Source organism: Salvelinus alpinus, chromosome 18, assembly GCF_045679555.1.
Source record: "Salvelinus alpinus chromosome 18, SLU_Salpinus.1, whole genome shotgun sequence".
In the NCBI taxonomy this organism is placed as follows: Eukaryota; Metazoa; Chordata; class Actinopteri; order Salmoniformes; family Salmonidae; genus Salvelinus; species Salvelinus alpinus.
In genome coordinates, this window is record NC_092103.1 from 15,281,607 (window position 1) to 15,282,046 (window position 440).

The window sequence follows — 440 nt, forward strand, 5'->3', positions numbered from 1 at the left end:
GCAAGGAATAATGTAAATGATGTGACCTTCTCTTTTTATTGGGATAACATTAAAATAGAACATGTGTATGATTTTGGTATTAATTTGAATGATGATGTAGGAATTGCAGCATTTTTTAAAACTCGTACAGCCTTGGAGAGAGATCTAGAGTGAAACTTAAATTTACTTTGAGCTTAATCAACATCAAAGTGCATTTATGTAATTAACCTTCTCAAAAACCTTCAACTTCCACACACCTCATATACTGTTTTCCCCAGACATCAGTTAAATCATTACTCCCTCAGTCATAGTGTTTATGCTGTGGTGAGGGTGGTCACCCTTACCTTAGCCAAACATGACAAACACACCACAGACCTCACTGCCCATCTAAACTAGTTTCCATTCAACTCAGGTTGTACTCTCATGGTCCGCATGCTCTTGCAGCGACCAGCCGCAAAGTG